Genomic DNA, 17,486 nt, shown 5'->3' with positions numbered 1-17,486 from the left:
CTTCTTCTCTAGGGATTCCTTGGGAACATCTGTGAGTACGGGGAGCGCTACTCCCCTTCTTTTTCCTGTTTCCGATCTCCTACTGCCATGAATCCCGACCATTTTATCTGCAAGAAAACCCTTCTTTCGAGAAGGTGATACTCTGTCCCCAAATATGGCAGGGGGCATGGTCGTGATCGAAAATCCTACCCCATCTTACAGATCAGCAATGGGTTTCATGCAAAACCCCTAAATCGAACCAGCCATATGCATAGTCGCTGCCATGGAGATCGAACCCGGATCTGCAAATAAAACCCTATTCTGCCTCACCCGCCTATGTGTAGCCATTTTTATATGACCATATATTATGATTATGTACTTTTCATATACATTTTTAAGGGGAATTCAGGTTGCTAGTTTGGTTATGGTTGCTCAACCTTGACTTTTCAATGAGGGCTAACTATTACATTTGACAAATTTGAATGTCCAATTTATTCATTTTAACTGTGGATTATTTATAAAGGAATACATTGAGTTTCTTTTTTATTATGAATCAGGTTTTCTTTGTTTCCTTGTATAAGAAGAATTGGTCAGTTCTCTGTGTCCATTAGCCATTTATGCAAAGAATATATGATAAATAGACATAATTTATATGAAAATATCTTGGGTTTTCCATTCATAAGATTTATTTTCGTTTAACTTTAGGATATTCAACCATGTTGTGTTGCGAGTATTTGTTCCACTTGTTAAATTTCTATTACCATAAAATACACTTTTGTTAAGTTGTTTATAGGTCTGTGCATACATTTATCTCTAGACTAGCACATTCTTCCTTCTGTTGATGTTGGTAAAGAAAGGGTTATTGACCTGTCTATTTCGTTCTTTACTTTATTGAATATGTTACAGATTCTTAAGAAAACAAGTCTCAAATTCGATTGGTAGTAAAACCCTCATCTTTCTTTTCCATAGTAACATTAAAAAGAATTTTAACATAGTAGGAAATTATATTTAATTAAACACCCTATATATACTTATATATCACAAGCACAAATATAACATTGTTATATATATTTTTTGTAGACTGGAAGGCCAGTGGGACTTGTCTTCGGGGCCTACCATCTATCTTCTAGTTATAAATATTCACAAATTTAGGATTGTTCTGAGCAATGGATAAACCTTGTTCTGTTCAACAAGTTTGGTACTAACCTAAATTTAGTCACAACATCTTATTTTCTTAACTTTATCAAGTATCAATATTAGATTCCAACATTTTCACAATATAACTGGAAAACAAGTATATACAAAAAAAAATATTCCAACACATATTTCACTTATCTATTTTCTAATGTTTATGCCTGTCATGCAAATCATAGGGGAAAGAATTCTCCACCAACCAATGATAACTAATATTCTCTACCAGAACCCTCCCTCCCCCATCCCCAAACCAGCTTCACATCCAGAACAATTTTCACAACAGAGACCATACCAAGTCCAACCAGAACATTTTCTGACTCAACAATGTCCAGTCTAGGGTTTTAGCTTAGCACAGATGCTTTAGTTTTGAATTCCACTCGCCAACCAATGCAATAATTCCTTAAATGGAATCGTCCTCCCTCCCTAAATAGTGTCTTGTCTAAGGGTATCAAGCTTACAACTTTATTCTCCTCTCTTGAGCCCCCTCCAACCAGGGTCCAAGATGAGAAGGTTTCCTCAAGATTTTTCCCTATCACCCTCTTGGATCCCTTTTCCCTAATAGTGATACAGGTGGATATTGGTGACCACTCGCCTATTCCACCTAGAACTCCAATCATTTTCATCAGTTTCCTTGTTTATAGGATAATTTACTATTTTTAGCAGTTTTTTGGGCCTTGAACTTCCGAAGCAGTTTTGACCCCCTAAATGGCATTTTTTTTAGGTTTGCAACAATCCCTTAGCCATAGGCAAGGGCCTACATAGCCATAGGCAAGGGCCTACAAAACATCATGTAGTACTCAAAGATATATTTCCAACAAGGTATCGTACATGCCAAACGAAGATAATATGACCAAGTTATGACTCCAAGAAGTTAGCTACCCAACTAACCCCAACGGGGCCCACAAAATCTTGGTGTTTCATCTTGGGTTAGGGTTTTTGTTTTTTATGGTTTTCCCTTGTTTTTAAATAATAAAAAGGCCCTTGAGCCTCGTTGTAACACAGTTTAAAGGCATGTAGCCACCACATCTCTTCTCAGAGATAAGCTACCATCCCCCGAGCTAAGTTTATTTCCATTTATGTATGGAAGAATATTTCAGTTCTTTGATATTAATGAAATGAAGTTTTATTTTTGATGCATCTTTGTGTTTATGCGTATATCTATATTTTGTTGTGTTCTTACATAAGTCTGGATCAATGATATCAGAGCGGTTGTTTTTCTTTTCATGTCCCCAATGAGGTCAATGTATAATGAGTTAGGGCTCAAATTGGTTGAACCTTTGCAAGACCAAACTCGCAAACCCCGATGGCCTCCCTTGGTAGAAGAAAAGAAAGACGAGGGGGCAGGAGATCCTTTCAAAATATTGTTTGAGGAAGTCGTCGATTGACAAAGGAACAAGATGATGGATAACGTTTTCCAGATCCTTCAACGGCTACCTGCAAGAGACACATCTTCATCCAACAACCACTATGGAAGCGCCACTCCTTTTAAGGTACAAGTTAATTTTGACATTCTCATATTTGAAATCCAGATAGATGCAGACATCGTAGATATATGGTTAAATTTGTTGGAAGGATATTTTTCAGTTCATGACTTTTCCAATCGGGAAAATATTACTTTTTCACTCCTCAAAGTCGCCCCACATGTCAGGGAATGGTAGGAAAACTACTGTGAACAAAAGGACGAGAGGTAATCCTCACTATTTTTAGTCGCAAACACTTGGAATTTTTTCTGAGACACCATAAAGAACAATATTACCTTATCGGAAGCTATGAAGATAAATACATAAAGTGGACCACGATGTGGCAGGGAAGGGACCAAGATGTGTGGAAGTTCACAAATTTTTTCCATACCCTTTGCATGAAGCTGGGTATCAAGGAACATGAGCGGCATTTGGTACTCAAGTACCACGACTGTCTACATAAGTACATCCAAGACAAGATGAAGTTCCGGGACATTTCCTCGCTTGGCATTGCCTATTGATGCACTGTCAAGATCGAGAAGAAATTTAAATAGAAGAATCAAGACTTTGTGCCTACAAATCTGAAGCAAGGGAAAGGTGCCCCCAAACCATAGAAAAAGGGACAAAGCCAAGGTAGGCTAACTCAGAAAAACCCACCAAAGCCACAAGAAAATAACAACACCAGAAGACAAAGAAAGACACGGGTAAATGGTGTGAGTTCCATAAGAACCCCACCTACAATACAAGTGAGTTCCGAGCCAAGCAGTCACTAGTGGCCGAGTTGAAGGATTCTGAATGAGATGCATGATATGTCTCTAAGTCAGAAGCCGACAAGAAGAATGACAAGGGGAAGAAAATTATCGATGCAGAGCCTAGTGCCACCATTTCCACCACCAAGATCTAAAAGGATGAGCTTGAATATCCAAAGGAGGGGGAGCGACTCTTCCACTCACAGATGTGGGTGAAGGGTTCTCCGCTGCAGTTTATTATTGACAGTAGGAGCCAAAAGAGTCTCATTTCAGCAAAGATCATGAAGCGGTTGGGCCTGCCAACCACACCACACCCGTAGTCGTACACCATTGGGTGGCTTCACCAAGGGCGAGATCTCCATGTCAGCCAACAGTGTCGCCTTCCCTACAAAATCAAGCCCTTCACAGATGAGGTAATGTGTGACGTTGATATTCTTGAAGCTTGTGATGTATTATTAGGCCAACCATACTTTTGGAAGCGACATGTTGTGTATGAGTCTAAGCCTCACACTATCATTATTACTTTGGGCAATAATTTGTACAGGATACCGAAGGTAGGACCGCCTACCGCCATTTCTTTGATCACTACGAAGCAATGTAGTATGATCATTTCCCACACCGGGAATTTTTTTTCATTATGATCCTCCCTCAGGGAAATAAGAAAATTATGGCCACTGCCTTTAGACAGGGCTCCTTTGCATGGAAGCATCAGATGGACAAGGTTTTGGAGGAGTACAAGGACATCTTTGTACACATGGATCTATGTGGACCATCCAGAACTCATTAAACCATAGGTAAATTATATTTTATGTTAATAATTGATGATTTCAGTAGCATGATGTGGGTTTGCTTCCTTAGAGATAAATCATAAACTTCTAAGAAATTTAAAGAGTCTAAAGCTATGGTTGAGAATGAAATTGGTTGTAAAATTAAAGCATAAGGTCAAACAATGGAGGTTAGTTCACTTAAAAATATTTGATGAATTTTGTAAAAAGAATGCATCAAAAGGCATTTTATAATAACAGAGACTCCCTAACAAAATGGTGTAGCAGAAAGAGAAAAGAGATGGGTTTGAAAATTAGCCAGAGCCATGATGAATGAAAGGAATGTACAACAAAGGTTCTTGGGCATAATATATTCATATAGTAGTGGTTAACCTAAAAAAAATCATTTTAGACTGAATATTGACAAAACTCCCTAGGAGTTGTTGTATGGCAGACCTGCAATAGTCAAACACTTCAGATTTTTCGGTAACATATGCTACATAAAGATAAATGATGAAAAACTTGGCAAATTTGATGCAAGAGTAGATGAATGCATTTTTTTGGGATATTCACTCAACAGTAAAGGATATAGATGCTATAACAAAAATACCAAGAGTTTCATTGACTGTATTGATGTCAAAGTGGATGAAAACATTGAGCAAGAAGAGAAAAAACCAGTAAAAACCAACGTTGATGAACCTGTCAGCATTGGTGAAGAATAAGTTGAGCCATTTGCAGAAGAATATGATGAAGAACCCTCCAGTCCTCAAGCCAAATATCCCCAAACGTATGTACAAAAACACCACCCAGATGATCAGATTGTTGGTGAATTAAATACCGGTGTGTAGACAAGAAGGAAGTTCATTAATCCCCTTATGCAAGCACATGTTTCCCTATTGTCCATGGAGGAATTAAAGGATGTTGTACAAGCCAGTCAAGATCAACATTGGCTAAAAGCAATGAATGAAGAATTGGAACAAATAGAGAAATCAGACTTGGGAACTTGTTCTAAGGCCTGCTAATAAGAATGTCATTGGAACAAAGTGTTTTTTCATAAATAAATTAAATGATCATGGAGAAGTGGTAAGAAACAAAGCTAGATTGGTATGCAAAGGCTATGCTCAAATAAAAGGACTATACTTTGATGAAAAATTTTCTCTTGTTGCTAGATTAGAAGCATAAAGAAAGTTTTTGGCATTTGCTTGTTTTAAGAAATTCAAAATCTATCAAATGGATGTCGAATCCACCTTTCTCAATGGCGAATTATAGAAGGAAGTATACATAGAGTAGCTAACAATATTTCAGCTGACATAAAAACAAAATTATGTTTGTAGACTCAAGAAGCCCTTTTATGTCTCCAACAAGCCCCTCAGGCTTGGTATTCCAGGCTAGACACCTACTTACTCAAGTGTTGATTCAAAATAGGTGCAAATGACATCAACTTATATGTCAAAGCAAAGGATGGAAAACTTATAATAGCGGTTGTATATGTTGATGAAATTATCTTTGCTAGTAATTCATATATGTTGTGCAATGAATTTGTAGTTGATATGAAAGCCAAGTTCGAGATGTCAATGCTTGGAGATATTTCTTACTTCCTCGGATTGCAGATTGCGCAGACTCCCAAATTTTTTTTTATCTCTCAAAGAAAGTATCTAAAAAAGTGTTGAATAAATTTGGCATGGAAGAATGCTCTTTAGTAAGTACTTCAATGGTGACAGGTTGCAAGCTTAGCAAGATGCATGAATCTCTAGCAGTGGACCAAAATTTATATAGATCCATCATTAGAAGCCTCTTATATTTGACAGATTCAAGACCAAACATCATGCAAGTTGTAGCTATAGTTGGAATATTTCAAGCAACTCCCAAAAAAATCCATCTACTAGTAGCAAAGAGGATTCTTAAATATCTTAGATTAACAATGAACTATGGACTGTGGTACCCCAAAGGTAAATATTTTTCACTTACTGCTTATACTGATGATGATTGGGTAGGTGATGTAGATGATTGAAAGAGCACAATTGGCAGTGCTTTCTTTCTTGGAGAATGTCTAGTCTCATGGTTGAGCAAGAAGGAAGCCTCCATTTCCTTATCTACAAATGAAGCAGATTATATTGCAACAACTTCTTGTTGTACTCAAATATTGTGGACGAAGAAGAACTTGTAGGATTTACAAGTGTTCTATCATCAACCTATTCCCATCGTTTGTGACAACACAAGTGCAATAAGCATGTCCAAGAATCTAGTTGTTCACTCCAAGACATTGCATATTCCAATCAAGTATCATTTCTTGAGAGTGCAGGTTGAAAATCAGATTGTGAAGCTAGAGTATGTTCACACCAAAGAGAAAATTGCTTATATTTTCTCCTAGAGAATATTTTGAGTATTTGAAGAAAATATTTGGAGTTTTTCCTCTCGCCTCCCTACACTAGCTCTTCCTTCAATAAGATAATTGTTCTAATTGTTGGAATTATGGAATGCATGGTTCCAACTAGCTGATGTTGCCATTGGTTTCATGATGACAGCTAGCTCTTTTGGCATTGATGTTAGCCCTATGTAGTCTAGCTAATGTTTGGATGCCTTCCTTGTATCATGGTTGCAGTTGGTTCTGTTGGCATTGAGCTGATCATGTTGCCATTTATGACAACCTCATGATGTCAACCTTGATGACAAATCATGGCAATGATTTGCTCTAATGTTTTCTCATGTGCTAGTGGTGCTTATGTTCATGTTCATGATCTACTGCATGATTGACCTAGTGCGTGAACTAAAGGTTGAGTAGACATGATTGTAGGATATGTTATGATGGTTTTTTGATGTTGTTATAGATAGATGTTGTTGCTACAAGAATTAGAGTCAAGGAGCCTTGTTGATTAGGTATCCATGTCCTAGATTAGGTCCCCATGTTGATGATATGATATATAGGGTTTCGAGAGGATCTAAGAGTGTTGGAGGATGCTTGGATCGGTTGCATAGGTGCTATAGGATGTCTGACATGTTCTAAAGCTGCATATTTATGACAAAGTTGTTTTGGAGTACGTTGATGGCCTAGGTGTTAGAATGGTTGTTGTTTGGCATCCAATTCAACCTAGTTTGAGTTGTGATGACGATGGTGATGTGGCATTGATTTGGGAAAGTGTTGCAAATGTGACAATGGATTTGAGAGGTCATAAAGAGGCTTTCCAAGCTCTGGAAGAAGTTTGAGCAAGATCTTAGGTGTTTAATTGGTGTTCTCCCAACCTCTGCCCCAACCACACCCATGTAGGATGATGCATGTGATTGAAGGGATCCAACGACATGGAGATAAGCCTTTACATGAGGTTGTAGTCCTAATTAGGAATTTTTGTGCATGCGGTTGGGATTATTCACAAAAAATCTCTGGATTCCTCGTGCACATCGGATTTATTTCAGAATGGAAATTCCATAAGCTTCTAAATGAATTGACTAAGGCTAGGAATGGTTTGAAAAGGTCCTCCAAATGATGTGAACATCTTAAGTGCACAAGTAGTGGTGATAATGGCTTAATTTACTCAATTTTGAGCATTCTTGATCCAGTCCAAAAGTGAATTTCACCATACATATTTAATATTCTTCACTTTGGAGCTAAGAGTTGGTTGGTTTAGTGTGAGCGTGAGATAGAGAAGGTTGTATAGAGGAAATATCCTTCAGACCTAGTGGTGAACAGAGATTACTTCAATGTATGAGTGCAGATGATAGTATAGTGATTAGTTCTAAATCATGTTACATAATAGATTAGATGTGTAGCCGTTGGAGCAAAGATTGTGTTGAGAGCATTGTTGATGGCTAAGAGTTTTGTTGTTGGTGATTATATTGTTTAGTTTTTATTGGATTTATGGTGGCCACTTTTTTCTTGAGTAGAGAGCATGTTGTTGTGGTATTTTTATATGGTTTGCAAAGAGTCTTGTTGTTGAGTTTTTTATTACAGAGATGAAACAAAGTTGAGCATAACGTCTTGGATCTAGTATGAAAATACGTGAAATGAGGTTTTAATAGAGTAGAGGAATAGTGACTTCATGAGAGTGGAGCAGTGATTTCAAAGCTTTAGCGAAAGGAACAATTTCTCCATCCAATCGGTGTTGGAAAGTTTAATCAAAGTTAGGCGAGGATCATTGATTTTTATAGCTTTCAGTGGATGGTAGTCTGTAGATCCATGTGGGAACATAGTCTTCCGATATTCTCAGTAGAATCGAGTCTCCTGGTTGATGGGAGTCAACTGATTGTATATGAGGTCGAGTCTCCTGGCTGATGGTTGTTATCTATCTATGTAAAATATCAATTTCTTAACATAATAAAGATTCAGAGCAACGCAAAAACAACAAGGATGTTTTTTCTCCTGGAATGGTTTCCACCAGATATCTTGTTTCTTACGTGTGATGATGGTTTAGTTGTGCATTATGATCTCATTTTTATTATCTTTAGATGCTCACATGGTTTATGCTTATGTTACGGTTTATCTGATATGTTGTTGGTTTTATGCATGATTCAGTAAGAGAAGTTTAAATTGTTGAAAATTTCTAATAAGACACACTATTGATTCACACCCCCACCCCCCACATTAGTGCTCAAGGTTTCCAATGTACCTTCAACATATCAAGCTTTAAGTTTCATGTTCCATAAGATCAACATGACCAGAATGATTGTTGATAAAGGAGCATGGAGATGGGAGGGTATTGGTGTCTTTTCCGTTGATGTCAAAGGGGGAGAAGGGTAAATGTACTCAAACAAAACAAATAAAATAGATAAGAGTTACATGGTGATCAAACCAAAGAAGTCAAAGGAGAGGTACTTGGTGAAGCAAAAGTTTTAGTGAACAACAACAACATCACAATAGTAGTAGCATCAAAGCATAAGAGAAGTACATCTCAGGGGGAGTAGTACTCAAAAGAGTGAAGCATATTTTGATAAGAATATTTTGTTTAATATTGGTGTTGTCGTCAATGCCAAAGGGGGAGGATGTTATAAATTTGTTTTAATTGATGTTAAAAGATGGAAACATGTGGCACATGTTTCAGGAAGATGCCTCAGCAGAATTTCTTCCAAGCACAAGAAGTAGAACTAAGGAGAAACATGGATGAGGAATGTGTCGATAATTTGGAGCCAATTTTTATGTAGAAGACCACCTCAAATATAGGTGAAACCCACTTATATGGAAAGTGTTCGAAAAGTATTTCCAATGATGTGTGGAAGCTCAAAAATGGCCTCCTGGATCATAAGATAGAGCCAATCAAAGTTTGGTGACCTTAAGTCAAAGTTAGAAAAATTAGAAGGTGGTTGGATGAGCTTTTGACATGCAACCAAAGTTGGCACAAGTGACAAACCTGGTGGAAAAGCATAATGGAGTGGACAAATAGATGATCGGGCTGACATGGATTGATAGCCCAGAATTGGGAGCTTGTTCATTAGCTGAAGATGGAGCCCACCCAATGGATATAACTCAGAAGATTTTAAAAAACGCTCAAACCTGAAGAGAAAGATGATGCCAAGTGGTGATGGTACCCTGACGGTTATACCTCAGAGATACCTTTAGAGGGCGCTTAAAGGATAATAAGGATGTTGTAAGTTCAAAGTTAAAAGGAGTATAAGTTTGGAGACTAATTGGGTGCCATGCGTCCCCCACTGGTGCATTGAAAGTATTTCGTGGGGGTCCATTGGTTAACCATTAGGTGGTAGGGGGTTGCGCAATGGGCAGTTTTCCCTAGACCACTGATCAGAGATCAATGGCAAAGATTCATTTCACACTGGCCCCCTCTAAAGCCACAAACAACTAAAGGGAGGTCGCGCAAACCATGAAACAAGGCAGCATTAGTTTTAAAGAGTCAAGCAATGTGGAAAGCATAGGAGAGGTAGCACAGTTAAAAAAGTAGGAACCTTAGAAAAAAATTAACAAAGAAGTTTGGCGAAAATCCAAAGGCTCGGGACCCTTTCTCTCTCCTTTGACAGGAGGACACATGGTAGCATTTTGATTAGCTTTCAGAGATGGTTGTGGATAATGATGATATCATGACATGGTTAAATCAGAGAATGACATGTGGGAGGAAGATTTAGCATTTTTGGTCACCCAAAGGGCATATTTTTAAGTGACACATGGACCACCAGTGATCAACATGTGTCCCAGGTGACATCAACATGACATCATCCTATTGGTCACAACCGAGAAGTCTTAACAAAAGTGTAGAGAGGAAGCAACAAGCAGATAGAGCATCTAGACATGTTAGCATTAACACATTGGATCAATAGCACAGAGTGATAACCAATCAGATTCGGGTCGGGAGGGCCCCAAAGGAATGCGCTAGGATAAGAGGCATCGAGACATGGAGGACAATTGCAACCAATCTCAGAGAAGGAAGGAGGCCCCACATGACAAAATAGGCCAAAGGAAATCACCCATCAAAAATTATTTTGTGCAGTTAAAAGGAATGTGTTGGGATAGAAAGGGCTTCAAGCTTAGTGCATGACCTTTGGTCATTTTGCCTAGAAATAAACCAAGGGTGCAGAACCTTAAAACAAAGAAATTTTCCCCTAGCGGGTAAAAAGTGGCTTAGCGCTTAAAGGCCTAGCCAATGGTCACAAAGACTTGATCCTATGGGAGAAAATCAGGTAAAGGGCTGAGAAAAAGAGGATTAAGAGAAAATTCGGTGGAATTATCAATTTGGCAGTGGATTTAGTAGTAAAAGCCAAATTTAACTGCAGATAAAAATAGAAAAACTTCTGTTAAAACCTCTAAAATGCCATAAATTTAACTAAAATCAATGAAATAACACAGTTTAACTAGTACAAAAGCATGATCAAGATCAGAGAACATGGTGAAAACAGTAAGAGCACTGAAATTAATAGGACAAAGGAAAAAATAAGAACGCATGCAACAATACAAGAACATAAAAGAACGCAAAACATATCAAGCCAAAATCATATAAAAGTAGGCTTGAGAAAACTAGTTGGATGAGATGAACATAGAAGCGATGTGAGTTTTGTGAGTGAGTTGTTGGTGTTTTCTTAGTGATAATAGATTGTTGAAGGTGTTGGTGATTGAAGAAATTATTTAGTTTTGAAGGAAGAATTGACAGTCATTATTTCTAGTGTGAAAATGGATGAAATGAACTAGTGGGTGTCAAGCAAGTTTTAGCTTGGAAAATCTACTGTTGGTGCTTTTTCTTGTGTTTGCTAGTAAATATTTGGGGTTGTAGCTCCATTTAGTTGTATTTGATAAATTAGGTAGTTGTAGCCAAAAAATTGTAACAACAAGCTGCAACTTGCCATGTGAAGCGATAAAAGCGCAGTCTTGAAGAATTGATTTGTTCTTTGTGTGCCATTATGATTGTTGAGATTATATATGTTCATGGTTACTTAAATTAACTAAAAAAATAATTTGTGGTGTCCTAGTGTTCTAACACAAGTAAAATAGAGTTTTAAAGTGGTAAAATTCCCATAATACTGATTCACCCCCCACTTAATATTGTCCTAGTTTCCAACAATCTTAACATCATTTCTCTGAAATAAGCTATAGGGTCCACCATCTTGAACACTTCTACCATCACCTTCCATCCACACATGTTAAGCATCCATGTCAACCAATAAAGCTTCATTCATATGGATTACTACAGTTCATAGTACCCTTCTGTTGGGTTGTGTTATATTCTTTCCGCGACTAGCCCACGTAGTTAATCGGGGGGTTAGAGGGGGGGCGGAGCCCCCCTTTGTTGCACCGATTGTGTAGTGGGGGGGTCACAGGGGGTTTGAGGTGTACCCATAACCCCACTTTATGGGGTTCGGGGCAGCACCACGGAAAATTTTGGTTTTGGACCCTATGTTAGGTTGGGCGGACCCACCTACGGTTTTGTGCATGATTTTCGCACATGTTTTTTTTGGACGCGGTGGTTTTCGGTCCATGGTATTGGATGCTTCGACATGTCTAAATATGTATTATAAAATTGAAAGGAACATAATGAAAAATCAAGCTGGTAGTCCTAGTTTTCGGATCCAGGGGAAATCTTTGTGTATATGTGTTTTATGTGTTATGCTCTCGCATTGTTTATTTTCTCTGTTTTAGAATTTGTATGCAGGTGATTTTTGTACGGGGTTAAAACCTACATTTGGTATCAGAGCTGTTTTGGCTTCAAGGGGACGCCTTTGTTGCTGAGGGGTTTTTCTCGGGCCTGTGGTAGACCCTATTCAGTGGGAGATCTATGAGATTGATTCTGGTGGTGAAAGAAGATGGCGAGCAGTGGAAAGATAGAGATCGAGAAATTTAATGGTCATAGTTTTGAGTTGTGAAAACTCAAGATGGAGGATCTATTGGTGGATAAATATCAATGGATCATGGTAGATCCGGCTACTAAACCAACGGGAGTGTCAGATGAAGAATGGAAGAAGCTGGATCGGAAGGCAACGGGCACAATACAATTGTGTGTCTCAGATTCAATATTTTGTCTTTGAAGTTTCTGCGAGTTTCTTGATTCTGTAGCTTATCTTCCAGATACATCGCATTCAGTTTGTTTATTGTCGACGTTTTGAACCAGCAACGATGGTTCATCATCAGGATGTGAAAAAATTTTCACATCCTGATGATGAACCATCGTTGCTGGTTCGAAACATCGACTATAAACAAACTGAATGCAATGTATCCGGAAGATAAGCTACAAATTCAGTATTACTGAATGTATCAGGGGAAGCTACGGCAAAGGCTTTGTGGGACAAGTTAGGGACTTTGTACCAATCTAAATCTCTGGTGAATAAACTGCTCCTGCGGAGACTCAGGGAGGATGTGGGCTTTTGCGAACATGGAGGTTTAGGGTTGGGGACAGGCCTACAACAGCAGACCTGCATAGACCATGGCAACTATGCCAAAATTCTCCAGTAATACGACAAACCATAAGCAACAAGGAACAACACGCAAATCATGAACATCCCTCAGGGGGAGGACATGGCGCCTCCCCCCAATGAAAGCGAAAACACTCAAATTCATGAGGAAGATATCAGGCAAAACATCCAGGATGAAACGAGAGCAGGACCTAATACACAGATAGCCAATAATGATGAAAATGAGATTCTGAAAGCGACATCGGCTACCTGCAAGATGCAACTGAAAGACCTAAGATTGAGCTCCCAAGTCACCGGATCAACACTCAAATCTAGTACATGAAGGATCATGCCTTGATTGGGAAATTTATAGGCTTTTGGCCTATAGAGAAAGCTCTGCATGGATGGATCACAGCCAAGTGGAAGCCGAAAGGACACATTACCCTGCAGTTGGGGCCTAAGGGTTTCTTCACGACAATTTTCAACTGTATAGAAGATCGAAACAGAGTCCTTGATGGAGGACCGTACTTTTTTAATGCAGCTGGACTGTATCTGAGAGACTGGATTGAAAGATTCAATCCGGATAAAGAAGATCTTAGCTAGGCACCGATTTGGATCCGCCTCTATTCTCTTCCATTGGAGTACTGGGATGAAGACTCGCAACAAGATATTGGAAATGGTAAAGGGGAATTCATCAAAATTGTGGAGGAGACAAAACTCCAAAGATATACCTCCTATGCCCAAATTTGTGTTTATATGCATCTAAGTAAGGCTCTTCCAGATGCAGTAAGTCTATACCATGATGATTTTGAATGGATTCAGTCAATAGATTATGAATATGTCCCATTTCGATGCAGGAAATGCCATGCCCTTGGCCATTTGTTTCGTGACTATCCTTCAAATCTGAAAACCTTTTCCCCGACCTCTTCAGATATACCTGACTCGAATGGATTCACCAAGGTCACAAACCGCAAGAAGAACCACAACAAACCTATTCCAAACCCTAAGAAACTTGAGGCCAACTCTTCAATGCCTTCCACAAGTAATAGTTTTGAAACCCTGGCCCAGCCAAAGCTAAATAACTCAGAAATTCATGTTCACTCAGAGGAAATGCCTAAGATGACAGCACAATCCATTCCCACTGGCTCAAAGAAGACCCATAATTATAAGCAAACCATAGACCTCACCTCATCCCCTCCTAGTATCGACCCAAAATGGAACACTTAGGGCATGGATGTCAACAACATGCAGCCAACAACCACAACTGCAACAGAAACAACAGAGGAAAGGAGTGAAGCCCAGCACATGGAAGAGGATCCCGAAAGCATAGATATTGGAGATCTGGATATACTTGGCTTAGAACAAGCTTGCAAGACAAAAAATTATGATAAGATCCCAGAAAGACAGCTGGAAAACCTGGAAGTGATCCTTTCTAGAGCACAACAGCAAAGAACCCTTGGCATTCAGCCTGGAAGTCAATGGGATGGCAAAAACATTACTAAAGACAATAAAAAGAGAGGAAGGAAAACGGATCTCCAATGAACCATCCGCATTGGGGAAATGCTGGTGGAATCGGGAAGATATTCCAAGCTTACAAAGTATTACAACCCCCTACCCAATAGTACATCATGAAGCTAACTTCATGGAATATTAGAGGGCTCAATAGCCTCGGGAAATACAGATTGATAAAAGGCATGATTCAGTAGGGAAAACCCCAAATCTTCTTCATGCAAGAAACCAAATGCAACTCTACAACACTAGACCACACCCTTGCAAAAGCATGGCAAGGTAGTAAATCAGTTGCAGTGGATGCCTCGGGAGCTTTAGGAGGCCTTGCAATAATCTGGGATGAACAAGCCATCATGTTTACTAACATTCATGCAAGTAAGCACTTCATTCAAGCTACCTTCCATATAATAGGGACAAATGTACATGGTCACTTAACTAATGTCTACTTCCCCCAGGAGGCAATGCATAAGATAAACATACTGAATACTCTATCTTTGATCAACTTTGACAGAATTCATCCACTCTGGATCACAGGAGAAGATTTCAATATGATAACAAAACTGGAAGAAAAGAGAGAAGGCATGAATAAACTGGATAATGAAAGCATTCACTTAAAAAAATTCATCCAAAACAACTGGCTCATTGATATTCCATTTAACAATGGAATCTATACTTGGAATAACAAAAGAGTAGGCTCACAACAGATAGCCTCTCGATTGGATAGATTCCTTCTCTCCGATAATGCAATCCATCTTGGAGGAGACTTCGCAGCTTCAATTTTTCCTCTCACAGGCTCAGATCACTAGCCAATATCGTTTCAATGGAAAAGACCAGGAAACACTACACGTCGACCTTTCCGGTTTGAAGATTTCTGGCTGATGCATCCAGACTTCAACAACCTGATAAATACGGTTTGGAATAGCTTCAAACCTCCGGAAGGCTCAAAAATGTATCAATTCCAGCAAAAACTCAAACATCTCAAAAACAACATCAAACAATGGAACCACCTTACCTTTGGCAATATCTTCCAAGCACAAAATGCTCTAGATCAAGAAATGAAAATATTACAGCAGAGGATAATCACGAAAGAAAGATCAGAGGAACTCTCAGAGCAGGAAAAACACCTACAATCACAAATATCAAAATGAGAAAAGCAAGAAGAAATACTATGGAAGCAAAAATCAAGGGTTAGATGGCTTAAGGAGGGCGAAAGAAACACAAAGTTTTTTCATCCCTATACTATTCAAAGGAGAATGAACAACAACATCACTCACATCCAGAATAGGCAAGGGGAACGAGTAGAAAAACATGAGGATATAGAACAAGAACTTCTCACCTACTTCAAGCAGGTTCACCAAGAACCTCAGATAGATAGGAAGCTGGGCATAGAGAAGATAACCAAGAATATCCCAAAAATCATAACTGAGGAACACAATCGGCTCCTCCTCAGGCAAATTTCTTTACAGGAGGTGGAACATGCAATGCACCAATTAAAAGAAGGAAAAGCGCCTGGCCCCGCTGGATTCACTTCCAACTTCTTCCACAACTATTGGGATTTGATTAAAGTGGAGGTTTGGCAGGTAGTTGAGGAATCCAGGACTAATCGATGGATGCTTCCCTCCATGAATGCAACCTTCATTGCCCTCATCCCCAAGGAAGTGCAATCTCATATTCCTGACAAATTCAGGCCTATTTCTCTTTGTAACGTCATTTACAAAATAGTTTCCAAAGTTATTGCCTCGAGAATAAAACAACTGCTACCATTACTCATATCGCCAGAGCAATTAGGCTATGTGGAAGGCCAGCAAATCATAGATGGCATCATTCTCACTCACGAGATTATTCATTCCTTGAAGCAGTCCAAAAAAGCAGGTATGCTTCTTAAAATAGATCTCTCTAAAGCTTTTGATAGTTTAAGCTGGAAGTATATTCAAAAGATGTTGATTGCCTTTGGTTTCTCCCCTCCCTGGGTTAGATGGGTCATGAGTCTTATAACTTCCACCTTCTTTTCCATTCTGGTCAATGGTATCCCCTCCACCCCTTTTCATCCCTCCAGAGGAATCCGAAAAGGAGATCCCCTATCCCCTTTTCTGTTCATCATGATGGCGGAAGGACTTGGCAGAAGCATCAAAGAAGCTCTTCATTCCCAGCAATTAAGAGGCCTCTCCTTTCCTAACTCCCCTGCTTTTACCCACCAACAATTTGTGGACGATAACATGCTATTTGGCCATCCTTCGGTCTAGGAAGCTCTCAAATTAAAATCCCTACTGACTGATTTCTTGGATGCCTCTGGAGCGAGCATAAATAAGGCTAAATCCCAAATTTTCTTCTTTCACACCCCTGTTATTACCCAGTCTTCCATAGCTTGTATCCTTGGATTCCCGATAGCTACTCTCCCATCCAAATACCTTGGAACTCCCATGACTGATACAGCTCTGAAACACTCATCTTGGCACCTTCTATTGGAAAACCTAGAAGCTCGCCTCACCTCCTGGACTCACAGATCCCTCAATATGGCCAGTCGTTTAGTCTTAATCAAAGTTGTTCTGCAATCTATGCCTCTGTATCTTTTTTCTGTCCTGGCAGTGCCAAAATGGGTCCTCAAGGAAATCAAACATCTACAAAGATCCTTTCTGTGGGGCAACTCGGGACAAAATCGCAAATGGGCTATGGTGAAATGGGACACGGATTGTCTTCCAAAAATCTCAGGAGGCACAAGGCTTCGTGATCCCCATCACAGTAATGTTGTCATGGGAGCACGCATCTGGTGGAAATGGCTCACGGCGCCACACACTCCCTGGGCTACCCTCTGGACAGCAAAATATGCCAACAACCGACCTGCAGATGATCTAATCTGACTCACAAAAGTTGGCCCAGGATCCTTAATCTGGAATGCAGCTAAGCAACACAAGAACTTAATCCAGCAGCATAGCTTCTGGGAAGTTAGGGATGGTAATACTACAAGGTTCTGGGAAGACTCTTTACAGCAGAGACCTAGGCTAACGGAACTGATC

The sequence above is a fragment of the Pinus tabuliformis genome, chromosome 5_2, assembly GCF_031772625.1.
Source record: "Pinus tabuliformis cultivar Carrire ecotype Pingquan chromosome 5_2, CPIR1, whole genome shotgun sequence".
Classification (NCBI taxonomy): Eukaryota; Viridiplantae; Streptophyta; class Pinopsida; order Pinales; family Pinaceae; genus Pinus; species Pinus tabuliformis.
This window is presented reverse-complemented; position numbering follows the sequence as displayed.